General features: G+C 36.9%; 1 non-coding gene and 1 pseudogene across 1 annotated transcript; one reads left to right on the forward strand and one right to left on the reverse strand.

Moving 5' to 3' along the window:
* Positions 1–8,115: 8,115 nt before the first annotated feature.
* On the reverse strand, positions 8,116–9,640 carry LOC126595352 (uncharacterized; annotated as a pseudogene).
* A 496-nt stretch (positions 9,641–10,136) lies between these two features.
* Positions 10,137–10,209, forward strand: TRNAK-CUU (transfer RNA lysine (anticodon CUU)). The gene has a single exon. It is a non-coding gene; the product is annotated as a tRNA-Lys (tRNA).
* The last annotated feature ends 4,817 nt before the right edge of the window (positions 10,210–15,026 follow it).

The following is a 15,026-nucleotide window of genomic DNA, read 5'->3' on the forward strand; positions in this document are numbered from 1 at the left end:
AAAACCATATTTTTACACTAAAAAGTCAATCCATATACTATTCACTTTACCATTTATTTTGTCATTATCATTAAAACTCAAAGTTTTCAAGCATTTTCCATTAGTTTTCCTTTTAATTATTGACTAATAATTTAACGACGGAAATTTCAATACAAAATCCCTTAAAATTCGTGCCATCCTATTGTGGAGAGCAGGAGAGGAAGTGAAGGACGGCTGGTGACACAGAAACCCACCCAACTATTGACAAAATTTCAATATCATCAAGCACCCTAGTGGCCCTTTTCATACGAGTTTGAAGCTCTCCATCTTTTTTTTTCTTTTTTCCTTTTTTCCATCTCTTAATGCCCACAACTTGAAAAGTGTTCTTTGAGTTTAAAAAGTTGAATTCAAGTATATTACCAAACATGCCCTAAGCTTCCCAATTTTCCCAATCCATCATTGTTTTTCAAATAGTTTTCTACAATGCTCCAGAGTATCCGATATTTTGATTTTTTTTAACTGCTAGATCTTCGATCAAAAATGCATATGCCACAAGAGATTGTATCCTAATCTTCTGCAAAATACCAAACTGTAAAGAGAGATTTGAATCGCCAAATTTGTTACTAGCACAAACATTTGTAAGAACACAAAAACAAATTTGATCGGCAACTTGGAAACTTTCTACATTGCCTGCTCTGCTTGACTTATTTCTGCAAACCTTTTGGCTATCCTTGTCAATTCTGCAGGCATTACCATATACTTGTTTAAATCTGCACTAAAATCCCATCCCCTAGACGACGTGTTTTTCTCACGATTTCATTTGACTTCAGAGAGAACATGAATTGTAAGTTTTCTGTCAAAAAGGGTACGATGTAAGACAAGGAATAAAACAACCTAAGAATGAGATCGCTGAGACTGAAATTCGTTATTATAACTGAAATTCATACCATCCTTTCCGAATCCAGAGAGAAGTGAAAATACTAAATTAGTTTTCCAGTTTTCTCCCTATCATTGCACAATCAGTAACGTCTAAGTCGCTAAGGTAATTGTGCAGTTATGACTCATGAGTTAGCAGAGACATATGGCACCACATATCACAATAGCAAGCACTCAAATTCTACAGGACACTCAACCATAAGGCACCACAAATCCTTCCCCCAAAATATGAATGTGACAAAGGACTAATTTCTATAGGGAGATATCTACATTGCTTTTTTCATAACGATTAATTTGGAGCCGTCTTTGCCACCACATATTAATAGAACGAGCATAAAAGCTACCAATTAGAAATAAACATTGAATGTGCATGCAGAGAAAAAATCTATGTTGAGATTAATTACTCAGATTCGTTGATTGATGACATGGGAAATGAGCATTTGATCACGCATCAATGTTGGAAAATGAATCTGTAGAATACCCTCTTTCTTTTTTTACTCACCCGTTTGTTTTTTGTTCGTTGATTTTCTTTACTTAATTGAATCTAACAATTAGAAATAAACATTGAATGTGCATGTGGAGAAAAAAAAGGTATGTTGAGATCAATTACTCAGATTTATTGATTGATGGCATGGGAAATGGGCATTTGATCACGGACTCATCGATAGTTAGAGGGGTTGCCTGATTCACCAGTCTATCTTCTGGACTCATCGATGAGGTGATGCTAAACTATCTTCTAAAGGTTGATACTATTGCATATGCTAGGGGCTTCTATACCTTCCCACGGGTATTTTTGCATTTGTTGGCCCCAAGCACATGGGGGGATTCTCCATCCCTTTCTACCCCTTTCCCCCTTTCCAATCTTGGGGCGTACTATACCATGATTCCGGGGGATTCTTCCCCTCATTATTCCAATTCTCCTCCAAGGCCCTCTCGTGATTACTTGATTAGGCCAATTTAAATGATTGAAAGGGAAAGCATAACCTTTATGAGTTGGTTTGTCACCGATGGATTTGAATATCCTTCACACCATTGTTGATGGACATAATATAAAAAGGGTATGAGATATTTATACATGTTTGAAGCTTGCACTTTTTTTTTCTTCTGTATTTGGAGAATGAGAGTTGATTTTGGGATCGCTTTTGAAAATTCTATTGCTTTTTTTTTCTTTCAATGTATTAAACATTAGCATCAGTGTTGAAAAATGAATTTGTAGAATACCCTCCTTCTCTTTTTACTCACACGTTTGTTTTTGTTCCTTGATTTTCTTTACTTAATTGAATCTACCGATTATAAATAAACATTGAATGTGCATGCGGAGAAAAAAAGGTATGTTGAGATCAATTACTCGGATTCGTTGATTAATGGCGTGGGTTGATCACAGACTCATCGATAGGTAGAGGGGTTGCCTGATTCACCAGTCTATCTTCTGGACTCATCGGTGGGGTGATGTTAAACTATCTTTTAAAGGTTGATACTATTGCATAGACTCGGGGCTTCCATACTTTCCCACGGGTATTTTTGCATTTGTTGGCCCCAATCACATAGGGGGATTCCCCATCCATTTATCTTTCTACTCCTTTGCCCATTTCCAATCTTGGGGCGTATTATACCATGATTCAGGGGATTCTTCCTCTCATTATTCTAATTCTCCTCCATAGCCCTCTTGTGATTACTTGATTATGCCAATTTAAAGGATTGAAAGGGAAAGCATAACCCTTCATGAGCTAGTTTGTTACCAATGGATTTGAATATCCTTCACACCATTGTTGATGGACATAATATAAAAAGGGTATGAGATATTTATACATGTTTGAAGTTTGCATTTGTCTTTCTTTTGTATTTGGAGAATAAGAGTCGATTTTGGGATCGCTTCTGAAAATTCTATTGTTCTTTTTTTCTTTTTCTTTCAATGTATTAAACGTTAGCATCAGTGTTGGAAAATGAATATGTAGAATACCCCTCTTTCTCTTTTTACTCACCCGTTTGTTTTTGTTCCTTGATTTTCTTTACGTAATTGAATCTACCGAATAGAAATAAACATTGAATGTGCATGCAGAGAAAAAAAGGTATGTTGAGATCAATTACTCAGATTCATTGATTTATGGCATGGGAAAAAGGGTATTCGATCACGAACTCATCGATAGGTGGGGGGTCACCTGATTCACCAGTTTATCTTATGGACTCATCGGTAGGGTGATACTAAACTATCTTCTAAAGGTTGATACTATTGCATAGGCTCGGGCTTCCATACTTTCACACGGGTATTTTTGCATTCGTTGGCCCCAAGCACATAGGGGGATTCTCCATCCATTTATCTTTCTACTCTTTTCCCCCTTTCCAATCTTAGGGCGTACTATACCATGATTCAGGGGATTCTTCTTCACATTATTCCGATTCTCCTCCAAGGCCCTCTCGTGATTACTTGATTAGGCCAATTTAAAGGATTGAAAGGGAAAGCATAACCCTTCATGAGTTGGTTTGTTACCGATGGATTTGAATATCCTTCACACCATTGTTGATGGACATAATATAAAAAGGTATAAGATATTTATACATGTTTGAAGTTTGCATTTGTATTTCTTATGTATTTTGAACTTTTACCAGACATACTTCACATTGTTCATAACTTTATTTTTTTGCGGTGATTGTTACTTCGCTATTTGACTCACCAATAAAAACTAACTTAGGTTACCCAATAAATACTAAATTTAACATTGTTACTGGTAAACATAAAACAATTTTTAAGTACCCTTTACTCAAGAATGAGCAAGTGTAGCAAGACCATTATTGATTTTCTAAGTTTGCCAATTAATTCTCTTCTAATCAATGTGGTAAGAAATTACAACTCTTTTTTATTTTATAATTTTTCCAATATGGGTTTTGTAACTGAAACTTTGAAATTCTATTATACTTCTATATATCGCGTATTGAATTTTTGTTCGTAAAATATTAATCATTTAATTATTGACTAATAATTTAACGATGAAAATTTCAATACAAAATCCCTTAAAATTCGTGCCATCCTAAGAGCACTTCCACCGGGGGTGGGATAGGCCGGCACACAGCCAAAAAAATGGCCCAACACCTAGGGAAGACTCTCTAACCTAGCAGATTGCCTGGCACCCAGCCCAAGCTGGTCTCTAGGCCAACCCAAAATTGACAGACCTTGGGACCGGCCCCTCTGACGCCAGCGTGGCGTCGAAGGGCAATTCAATTTTTTTTTTTTTGCGCCAGGCGCGTGCAATACAAACGCGCATGGGCACGAGTGGCCGACAAGTTTTCAGATGGGGGCCAACATGCGCAACGCACTCAAACCTCAGTCACTGAGGCCACGTGGCCCGGCCTGCCCTGACACACCCCGACCGAAGTCGAGATGTGCCGGTCGTCACGTGAGAGTGACGTAGCCATGTGCGCAAAGCGGAAGCAATAAAGAGTAAGGGAATACAAACAATTTAAAACCAAGCAACTAACAATCCCAATTAAGAAAGGATGCTAGTGAGAGTTTAAGTGTATAAATACACTTTCAGAGCAATAAGAAAGTCCGGTTGCAGTCAAGTAGGATAATTACTAAAATACAACACCCGAAGGTGAATCCTACTTTTTTGGATTCTGTCAGAACACCGTTGGATTCCTCGTGGCCACCAAACTCTGCTACCTAAGACCTGGAGGGGCGAAAAATAAAGTTGAGTGGGTCAATAAAACACATTTACACGAAAACCTTATTTTCCTTTGAATATACTAACCCCTCGCCGTAAAACAAGTATATAGATACTTTCCCAAAAAATAGAATACATAAATATGTATATATCTCAAATCATGCTCAAATAATCAAGATTCATATTTGTATATATATATGCCATGCGTATGTCATGCCCAATAACATAAAAATACCAAAAGTAAGCCAGGTGATGCAATTCACAATAACCCTCTGCTAGCCGAAGTCACCTAACGTGATCTATACGGCGGAATCTAGAGCTCATCTCAATCATATATCTCATCATATAAATCATCATGTATATACGTCACATATCTCATCATATCTCATCATATAAATCATCATGTATATACATATCTGCACACGAGTCGGAACCACCTCGCGTGGTCTGATCGACAAGACTGGGTGTAAAATAATAATACGCTCTAGTGCTACAATCACGTGAAGACTATGCGAATAATCGCGGGTCACCTACGAGTCGGACCCACTCAAAGTGGTCTATACAACAGGACTGTGCACCTAACTTGGATCCAAGATGAGCGTGTGGTGCGGAAGGTGAACATCACGTGAAGGACTGTGCCCCTAACTTTGGGCGGGAGCACTAACACCGGGGTGCAGATTATAAGCTCTAATATACATCTCAACATCATCATCATCATATCTCATAACCATTATCAGCATAATGTACTCACATGTAGCTTACCTGGGCTTCCACAACACCATGCAACAATATGCATAATTATGATAATGCATATACTAAAATATGAGGCATATATGACATGGCATTTAAATCACATTTCCTTTAAATACGTTTTCTGGGAAAAACGTCATGTGTATATATATATATATATATTGAAAATAATTGCCCACTCACAGATATGCAGCTGGGTCGTAACCCCCATGCCTAGCCTGGCTACGCTCATCCTCTAGATAGGTCTCGCCTATAGGAGAAGTACTGAAATAACGTTATTTTAAAGCACATATACTAAACTATAGCTAATAACTTCTTATACATAGCTCAAATTGGGTATATAAATATACCATAGTGACCTACACAACCTCAGGATCATCCCCAAATTTTTAGAATATTTTTCCAACCACCCACGTGCCGACACGCGCCGGCCAAGGCACAGCAATACGCGCCCCCACGCGCGGCCACCTGACAGGCATACTGACGGCGTTAGTTAACGCCGTCAGGAATATTCTGGGGAATATTCCGTCAAATCCCAACGGTAACTGTTAAAAATAAATGACGGCGTCAGAATATTCCGTCAGACTTGACGGAATATTCCCTCGTCTTCAACCCCTGGACTCCGGCGAGTCACCGGTCACCGGAAAATCGGGAAAACTTCTAATCCTTATATCTTCGTCGTTTCTCAACTAAATTTAATGAAATTTGTACCCAAACGAAGCTTACAACATTTAGAATAAAATCATACCAATTTTAAGCTCCCAAAACCACTGGATCTCGCCTGAGAATCCCCGAACTTCCTGCCAAAACTTTAAACTTGCATATCTCGATATCCCGACGTCCAAAAACCTCCAACGAAGTACTTCGAGCCTTGTAAGGATCTCCTTAAGCTCCCTGTGAACTTGAAATTTCCAAAAACACAAGATTTAACATTTGCATGAACAGTACCTCAAAACGGGCTTCGGATTTCACGAGTTTTCGAGGGTTTCCTTACCTGAAAATGGTACATTTGAACTCGTATGGTCCTCACGAACACAATGGTGTGCTTCACACCCTCGATCTATCACGTTTCAATGGATTTTGGGTGTAGTCTGTACAAGAGAGAAGAAAAGAGAGAGAGTGAGTGAGTCTGAGAGAGAGAGATAGAGCACGGGGAGGAAGAGAAAGGAAGAGGTTGTGTGTGTGTGAGTGGTCCACATGGTCACCAACCAAAACCACAAACCAAATTTCCAATTTAATTTTTGTTCCAAAAGTTAGGGAAATACAAGTTTGGAACAACACTTACATACATACCTAACACACCACAACGCTCATAACCAAGGGTAAAATAGTAAATTCACATCCTCGATAATAAAATCATACATATCTTCGGGATGGGCTGTCACATGCGCCGTTGGATTTCCAACGGTAAAAAAAATTTGAATTTTAGTTTTGATCTGGACCGTCCGATCACATATCAACGGTCCACTTTTTTCCCCCCAACCATTAAAATAAATAAAAAAAAGGCCCAATGGTCAGAATTATGACCGTTGGCCACATGACACCTTATAGGTTGTTGGATTTGAATATTTTTCAAATCCAACTGTCCAGATTAATTAACTAAATTAAAATTTATTAAAAATTATGAAAAAATACATAAAATTTAAAAAAAAATTCTATAAATACCTAACCCTCATCTTCCACCTTACACCACATTTCAATATTTTCTACACTTTCTACATTTCAAAATTTTCTACACTTTGAGAGAAAAAAATGACTTCGTGGAAGCTCATTGAAGATGTTATGTTGTGTGAATGTTGGGTTCACACAACTCATGACCCGATTACGGGTAATGAGATGGATAAGCGAGAAATGTGGAGTAAAATTACGAAAGCATTTTGCGATGTACATGGAAAAGACGCCAGAAGTAGTCAAGGTCTTCAAGGTCGTTGGAAAATACTCAATGCATCCTTTGCTTGTTGGAAAAACGCCATCTCTCATGCTTCCGGTAATCTGCATAGTGGGACAAGTTTAGCGGAAATCTATTCACGAAATAGCACTTTCGGATAATGACACGTGATGTGACGAGATTGGTTAAAAATATTATCCGAAATTAAAACTATTTTATTTATTTATTCTTTTATAAAAAAATTTAAAAAAATTTAAATGGGCTGGGTGCCAACGCATTTTGTAGCAATGGAAAGCATTTGTGCCAGCGCATTTTCTTAGGGGTGGAGATGCATTTGGCCTATTACTGTTCATTGAGGTCTATCACTGTTCACTAAGTGGATAAATGCACTGGGTGCTGGCGCATTTGTGTTAGGACGGCTGGTGACACAGAAATCCACCCAACTATTGACAAAATTTCAATATAATCAAGCACCCATGTGGCCCTTTTCATACGGGTTCGAAGCTCTCCATCTCTTTTTTCCTCTTTTCCATCTCTTAATGCCTACAATTTGAAAAGTGTTTTTGAGTTTAAAAAGTTGAATTCAAGTAGAGTACCAAACATGCCCTAAGCTTCCCAATTTTCCCAATCCATCATTGTTTTTCAAATAGTTGTCTACAATGCTCCAGAGTATCCGATATTTCGGTTTTTTTAACTGCTAGATCTCCGATCAAAAATGCATATGAAGGGACTGTATCCTAATCTTCTGCAAAATACCAAACTGTAAAGAGAGATTTGAATTGCCAAATTTGTTACTAGCACAAACATTTGCAAGAACACAAAAACAAATTTGATCGGCAACTTGGAAACTTTCTACATTGCCTGCTCTGCTCGACTTATTTTTGCAAACCTTTTGGCTATCCTTGTCAATTCTGCAGGCATTACCATATACTTGTTTAAATCTCCACTAAAATCCCATCCCCTAGACGACGTGTTTTTCTCGCGATTTCATTTGACTTCAGACGAGGAAGGAAACAACCTAAGAATGAGATTGCTGAGACTGAAATTCATACCATCATATATGAATCCAGAGAGAGGTAAAAATACTATATTAGTTTTCCAGTTTTCTCCCTATCATTGCACAATTAGTAACGTCTAAGTCGCTAAGGTAGCTGCACAGTTATGACTCATGAGTTAGCAGAGGCATATGGCACCATAAATCACAATAGCAAGCACTCAAATTCTACAGGACACTCAACCATAGGGCACCACAAATCCTTCCCCCAAAATATGTATGTGACAAAGGACTAATTTCTATAGGGAGATATCTCCATTGCTTTTTTCATAACGATTAATTTGGAGCCGTCTTTTCCACCACATTAATAGAACGAGCATAAAAGCTACCAAAATATGTATGTGACAAATGACTAATTTCTATAGGGAGATATCTCCATTGCTTTTTTCATAACGATTAATTTGGAGCCGTCTTTTCCCCCGTCATCGTGCAAATTCTTTACGCATCAAAATTAGCTGACATTGTAATAAGAAAATGCCAAATCATACTTGCTTTGACCGGTTAATTAGCAAAAACATGAAACATGGAAATGAAATAAACCTTTTTAGCTTTTAGTGTTAGATCATTCAAACCCAAGACAACAAAATGGCCATATTTTCTTTCTGATCTTGTTTGTTCGAAAGAAATCAAAATACCAAATCTTACTATGATTGATTGGTTAAAAAACATGAGAAAATCGTATAAATTTCAGACCCAATACCTCAGCAGTAGCAGTAGCGTTGTCATGAAAATCTTGATCAGTGTCATCAACAATTTGCACTTGTTCTTCTTCCACCGCTTGTTCCTCACGATCTTCGTCTTCTTCCATCAAGTCCTCTTCACGCATCAGTTGCTGGCACCACAGGCTCATCTCTCTCTAGCGGTCCTTCATCCTCCTCAGCCTCTGCAATCATTTTCACTAAAAACCAATTTAAAAAACAATCGAAACAAGGGGAACGATTCAAACTTTACGTAAATTAACAATTTCCCCAAAACCCCATTTCATACAATCCAAAAACAGATAAATAATTCACCTTTCGCAGATTAAAGCATAAAATCAACAACCCCTTTCATCAGCAATCCAAAACGAGGGAAAGAAATGAGTTTTTCAAAAAATTAGAGCATAAATTAATTAAATTATTTGGTATTAGTACCATGGAATCGGGGGTGTCCAAGTCGGTGGAGAAGTGGAAGTTTTGGGAGGATGTGGAGGAGCGGGACGAGGTCTTGGCCGGAGAGTGGTTGGGATCCGAGACGGAGCGGCAGAGAGTGTGCGGTAGAGGAAGGAGGCAGGACCGGTGCCGGGGAATGGGACGGAGTGTTGGGAAAGTGGTGACGGTCAGAAGAGTAGGGAGGAGTCCTGTTGGACAACACTGATCGAGATTTGAGAGTCAATCAGATCAGTCACGTAAAGCCGTTACGTTTTGGCGCCAGATTAAGGGATGGTTTGGTACTGCTGTGCTTTGAAAAAAAGCTGTTGTGAGAATAAGCGGCTGTGCTGTGAAAATAAGCGGCTGTGAAATAAAGCCAGTAGAGTGTTTGGTAAACTTTTTTGTGAAAGTGCTTTTGGAAAAAAAATCAGGATGATAGTGTGTCTTTTCATTAAAGGAGCACTGTAGCTCTGTGTGCTTTGAAAAAACTGGCTTTTTTTCAAAGCAGCAAATAGCAGCTTCAGCTTTTCCTTTGATTTTCAGCTTATTCTCACAGCAGCTTCCAAAATAAGCCATTTTTTTTCAGTTTACCAAACACAAAAATAACCCTCAGCTTTTTTTCACAGTGGTTTTTTTTAAAATCACCTCAATCCCAAACGGGGCCTAAGAACCCAGGGTACTGGCAACAAGACCATTTCATTTATAGAATAATTACGCAAATGGAAGAGTTTTAGCAACAAGCCCGTCTAGCTCAGTTGGTAGAGCGCAAGGCTCTTAACCTTGTGGTCGTGGGTTCGAGCCCCACGGTGGGCGATCTGTTGTTTTGTTTTTTTTTCCTCAATGTATTAAACGTTACTCTTTCTCTTTTTACTCACCCATTTGTTTTTGTTCAATGTTGAGATCAATTACTCAGATTCGTTGATTGATGGCATGGGAAAGGGGCATTTGATCACGCATCAATGTTGGAAAATGAATTTGTCGAATACCCCTCTTTCTCTTTTTACTCACCTATTTATTTTTTGTACATTGATTTTCTTTACTTAATTGAATCTAACAATTAAAAATAAACATTGAATGTGCATATTGAATGTGCATGCAGAGAAAAAAGGTATGTTGAGATCAATTACTCAGATTCGTTGATGCCATGGAAATGGGCATTTGATCACGGACTCATCGATAGGTAGAAGGGTTGCCTGATTCACCAGTCTATCTTCTGGACTCATCGGTGGGGTGATGCTAAACTATCTTCTAAAGGTTGATACTATTGCATAGGCTCTGGGCTTCGATACTTTCCCACGGGTATTTTTGCATTTGTTGGCCCCAAGCAGATAGGGGGATTCCCCATCCATTTATCTTTCTACCCCTTTCCCCCATTCCAATCTTGGGGCGTACTACCATGATTCAGGGGGCTTCTTCCTCTCATTATTCCAATTCTCCTCCAGGGCCCTCTCGTGATTACTTGATTAGGCCAATTTAAATGATTGAAAGGGAAATCATAACCTTCATGAGTTGGTTTGTTACCGATGGATTTGAATATCTTTCACACCTTGATGGACATAATATAAAAAGGGTATGAAATATTTATACATGTTTGAAGTTTGCGTTTTTTTTTTCTTCTGTATTTGGAGAATGTGAGTCGATTTTGGCATCACTTCTGAAAATTCTGTTGTTTTTTTTTTATTTCAATGTAGTAAACGTTAGCATCATTGTTGGAAAATGAATCTGTAGAATACCCCTCTTTCTCTTTTTACTCACCCGTTTGTTTTTATTCGTTGATTTTCTTTACTTAATTGAATCTACAGATTAGAAATAAACATTGAATCTGCATGTGGAGAAAAAAGGTATGTTGAGATCAATTACTCAGATTCGTTGATTGATGGCATCACTTCTGAAAATTCTGTTGTTTTTTTTTTATTTCAATGCAGTAAACGTTAGCATCATTGTTGGAAAATGAATCTGTAGAATACCCTTCTTTCTCTTTTTACTCACCCGTTTGTTTTTATTCGTTGATTTTCTTTACTTAATTGAATCTACCGATTAGAAATAAACATTGAATCTGCATGTGGAGAAAAAAGGTATGTTGAGATCAATTACTCAGATTCGTTGATTGATGGCATGGGAAATGGGGATTTGATCACGGACTCACCGATAGGTAGAGGGGTTGCCTGATTCACCAGTCTATCTTTTGGACTCATCGGTGGGGTGATGCTAAACTATCTTCTAAGGGTTGATACTATTACATAGGCTTGGGGCTCCCATGCTTTCCCACGGGTATTTTTCCGTTTGTTGGCTCCTAGCACATAGGGGGATTCCCCATCCATTTATCTTTCCATTCCTTCCCCCCATTCCAATCTTGGGGCGTACTACCATGATTCAGGGGGCTTCTTCCTCTCATTATTCCAATTCTCCCCCAAGGCCCTCTCGTGATTACTTGATTAGGCCGTTTTAAAGGATTGAAAGGGAAAGCATAACCTTCATGAGTTGGTTTGTTACCGATGAATTTGATTATCCTTCACACCATTGTTGATGGACATAATATAAAAAGGGTATGAGATATTTATGCATGTTTGAAGTTTGCATTTGTTTTTCTTCTGTATTTGGAGAATGAGAGTCGATTTTGGCATTGCTTCTGAAAATTCTGTTGTTTTTTTTTTCTTTCAATGTATTAAACATTAGCATCAATGTTGGAAAATGAATCTATAGAAGAGAAAAAGAAACTTGATTATTGCGAAGTTTAATGAAAATACTATACTCGGGTGGCTAAGTTTGAGTTATATTTTCGCAGATTTTAAATTTGAGAAAACTTTTCGAAAGAAAAAATGTCCCAAAAAATATTTACCAGTCTTGTGAACAAACACAATCCCTACATAAAGAAAGAAGGCCTCGTTTCTTCGCGAGTGGATCGAACAATTAACTCCGACTACCCAAGTCTCAACTATTGGCTTGTCAAGATGGGTCTAAAGAATTTTTGGGCTTCTGTACCTTGTAATCATGTTGGGCCTTATTTACAAGAGGACTGGGCTGGTGTAGCCATACCCGTATTACTTCATTGTTATTTTTTGGGCCTTGAGCCCTATGTAACCTAGAAAAACTACAACAATAAGGACTAGTTGGTATGTATGACATATTGTCAAGACTTCAATCCTTCTTCTTCATTGAGGTAACTCCCAATTTTTATGGTTAGCTTGTTTGATTTCGATGTATTTTTATAATATAGTTTTTTTTGTTGTATTGTGAAAATAATCAGTTACGTGGTAAAACATTTGAGTAAACCATTAAATTGTGTTGGTAAAATTATTTTTATAAAATTGTTGTGAGTAATCAACTAGTTAAGTTAATAACATGACGTAACTAAGACTGTAAAATTATTTGGTGAACAAATTTGTGTCCCTTGCACTACTCCGCCACAAAACATAAAAGTCAACTAGTTTTTCTTTTCTTTTGGTGAGAGTCAACCAATTTTTTATGAGACCAAACTGTGTGCAGTGCACAGATTCCGTACAAAGGCAAAAACTCAAGCAACAAAATTAATTGTGTATGTGTTATTGACCTTTGATTATATATATTTGTTGTTGTCACAAATATTCATCAATACCTACAAATTGTATACCCGGCAAACAGATTTTATAGTGGTTTTCATTTTTCAATTAGTTTAATACGGTTTAGTTTATGAGCGATTGACATCTAATTTATTTATATATACATTAAGTACATAGATATCAAAATAAATAAAGAATCGAACTCAGAACTTTAAATACAAGCGTCTTGTAAAAAAATTAACATTCGCCATTATTATGAACTAGCCATGACGATCGAGCAGCCGCAAACGCGGTTAGCTGATTCTAAAGAGTAATTGGGGTTTTGCTAAGTTGACAATCAAATCATTAATGTTAAATATAATTATATAATGGCCTGAGTTGCAGTTTTTTCTTTTTTCAAGTTGCATTTTTATTTTTGTTTATGGCAACAGTCGTTGCATGACCTTATCATAAAACTATAAAATAAAAAAATATATAAAATGGCCTGTTATTATTATTGTTTAAGCATCTGTTGTTGGACTGCCCATTCATTTTTCGATGCAAAATGATAGCACATGATTTGATTTAGAGGTTTTTCAAATAAAAAAGAAATATCACGATCGGTGCAAAATCATGTTGTATTGTATGATCTGTGAGCCAACTTATAATAAAAGTTTGAAATTCATTGTTTACCATAATCCAAATATTCTGAATCTCTGACATACATTTTTTATAAGCTTATATTCGTATTTTAAATTTAAATGCATATGGTTGCATACATTTAGTAAGTTCTCGAAGCAATTTATGAATTACATTTGGGTTTGTTTTTGCTGGCAGTGGTAGGAGAAATTTTTACACACAAGTGGTATACCACATGATATTATATAAGTGGTAGAAATTTTTATTTTTTCTGTTATTAATTTTTTAATACAAGAATCTCACTACTTGTATAGAAACACGTAGTGTACCACTCCGTATTCCGATCACATTGAAAAATCTGTCCAATGGTAGGGCGTTGTTTAAGACGTATCACATGTGTTTTCTCTTTTTCCAATAACCGATATAAATATTTTCATTATTAAGCGCATGATCATGTTAATATATCTATTTTAATGACCAATTTATTGATCAGGAAAGAAATCTGTACAATGAACAATAATGGTAAAATCTTTAAACGATCACAAGAAATTAAAGATGATGGTACGAATTTGCTACGCAGACTACAATTGTGACAACCTTGAAACCAAAGCCAATCGTTAAGACAAGGAGGCCACATCAACTCACCGAGCCAAGACATGCCCACTAAGCAAGACATCACAAAAACGGAGATGGATTGTCTGCCCTCCTCTCTCCATACTCTCTTCATGCCCTTCTGTTTTGTGCGGTCACGGTTAAACTACGTCAACATTTTCTTTTTGTCTTATTATTTTTATACAAAAAATTAATATAAAATATTGACGTGGCTTAACCGTGACCGCACAAAACAGGAGGGCATGAGGAGGGTATGGAAATGGGAGGGCAGACAATCCATCTCCAGAAAACTTAAACTACACTATTTAATTATTCTTTATCTTTAAATCAAATTCAAAAGTGAATCATTAGGCCTTTTTAATTACTCAGTAACTAAGAGAACATTTATTTTTTAAATATACAAAAATAGTAACATTGAAGTTTATACGAATCTCAAGTTGAGGTAATCAGTTTCTAAAACAAAATGTTTTCACGTGGCCCTCTTGGAATGTGACAAATGTTGATTTATATCCATTGATCACGTGAAGATAAAATATGTAGCAACTGAAAATTACCACCACAAAGTTTCATGAGGTTGTCAAAGTCGTAGAAATTAAGATCCGTGGAAAATTAAGCTTAAAGGAAAAGTTGAAACCTTTTGCTTTGTGGTTAAGGGAAAAGTTGAAATATTTTTGCTTTGTGGTTAAAGGAAAAGTTTTACTGTAGCCTGAAAAGTATAAAGGGATGTACAACAATAATGTTAAGAAGTTAAATGGTTAAGTGTTAGAGTGAAGAAAAACCAATGAGATCGACCCACACCATAATAAATAAATATGATTGATTCATAGTCATTGAATTCTTGAGTTAATAAAAACAAAGATT

This window comes from Malus sylvestris, chromosome 13 (genome assembly GCF_916048215.2).
Source record: "Malus sylvestris chromosome 13, drMalSylv7.2, whole genome shotgun sequence".
In the NCBI taxonomy this organism is placed as follows: domain Eukaryota; kingdom Viridiplantae; phylum Streptophyta; class Magnoliopsida; order Rosales; family Rosaceae; genus Malus; species Malus sylvestris.